The following is a 1,804-nucleotide window of genomic DNA, read 5'->3' on the forward strand; positions in this document are numbered from 1 at the left end:
CATCAGTCTTAAGATGCCCCTGATAATGCCATCTTCAATGGCTTGGCTCTGCTCCTGGTTTCTGTGCTCCGTGGACACCTGCCATCACATCACTGAACACTCACCACCATACCATTGCTGCTGCAGCTGTCCTGTATCACCTCCAGTCCTAAAACTTTGCACCTCTTCCTCTAGGTTCGAGATCATGGCTGGGAGTATCTGATTAGCTATACTCAGCTCTTGTGTTCATGCTTCAGCTTCCAGAGAAGAGGAAAAGTGATACCTGTCCCTCTTTGCTTTCAGCTTCTATAGTGAGCCCCATTTGGGATTTCCCTTCAATTGGAAAGGGTCTTTGGGTGCTAAACAGTCAGTAGGATGATATCCATTGGCCATTCTGGCTGCCTAATACAATTTTCTGTTACCTCAGGGGCTGAGGTGAATTTTGAGCTAATGTTGCCATGTTCCTTGTCACTTGGACTAAGCCCATCTGCAGAAAGAGAAAATGTGGCCAACATACAGAAACAGATGATGGGCTATAGGAAATGAAAAGAGGAGGAGAAAGATGTTAGGTGGGGAGGAGAGATGCAGTGAGGAGAGAGAGATGGGAAAGTGTTGGAAAAAGATTAACTGCGGAAGAGTTGGAGCACTGCCCTTTTTCATGTCAGATGGCTGCTTCAGTGCCATCTTCACATAAATAATTAATTCCCTTTTATAATAGTCTAATGCTATTTGGAGTTGGATTTCTTTTATTTGCCATCGAAAAGATCGAATTAATGCAGGAGCTGAGGTGGGTTTCATCTACATCTGTGTAAGTTATTGTTTGGTTTTCTTTTCATTTCTCAATCCCACAAAGAGGAGGCTGGGCCACCCCTCTGAAGTTCTGACTTTCAAGTGATCCAGTGCGCTGGAGATTATGATCTAGCAGGTGTGTACCTTTATTACCTCCCAGGAGCCAGGTGAAGTCTGTAGTTGGATTTTGCCTCAGAGCAGTGGTAGATCTCTTTCTGGTTGCATCGGCAAGTAGTAGGCATGCCTCCTCTTAGGTAAGGCATGACTTGAATGGCTGTAGACATGAATATGAGCCTATCATTACATGACCAGTAAGTGATCTGGTAAATAGGATTCCTTTTCTGTGGTATTGGTGACACTAAGACCTCAGTTTATCTCAACAGAGCTTGGGAAGTTTGGGAGAGGGATGGAAAAAGAGTGTTTTGGTTTGGATTACCCCCCAAAATAAGCCAGACTTATGTCCACATAATTTATTTGAAACGTGATCCAAGAAAGCAATGAAGTAGGAAGAATGAAACAGAGGAGGAAAAAGCCATTACAAAGCTACCTTATAGTGTTGGTCACTGCTGCGGGTGAGTGGAGCTCAATGGCACTGGAGTCTTTTGAGAAGCTGTATATAATGTGCCTCCAAATTGCCTGCCCAAAGAAATGGGAGGAAAGCATTTATGCATTGACTTTGAATCTCTAGTCATCAAAGGCTGACTTACAGGCCATTGCTGTTGTGCATGCAGGAGGACATAGAGGGTTCCCACAGGGGTTCTTGAAATAGCACAATATTGGAGAAGCCTTGGGGCAGAAAAAAAAGATGTATGATGCAGCTGAGGTGAATCGTTGTGTGGAGCTGGCTGTCAGCAGTGGCGAGAGTAAAAAGTGGGTCCAGGGGATATGAGGCAGGACCAAGGGATGTCAATATAAGGGGAGGAGATGTGCTGAATTCTTAATCATACATAAGGGGAGCCAAAATATTTAGTTGGGTCTTAGCTAAGTACAAAAAATGTAGATTAGCTTTAAAAACATAAATGATAACCATTAGTAG

Source organism: Leptonychotes weddellii, chromosome 13, assembly GCF_054177405.1.
Source record: "Leptonychotes weddellii isolate Sample4059 chromosome 13, ASM5417740v2, whole genome shotgun sequence".
Lineage (NCBI taxonomy): Eukaryota > Metazoa > Chordata > Mammalia > Carnivora > Phocidae > Leptonychotes > Leptonychotes weddellii.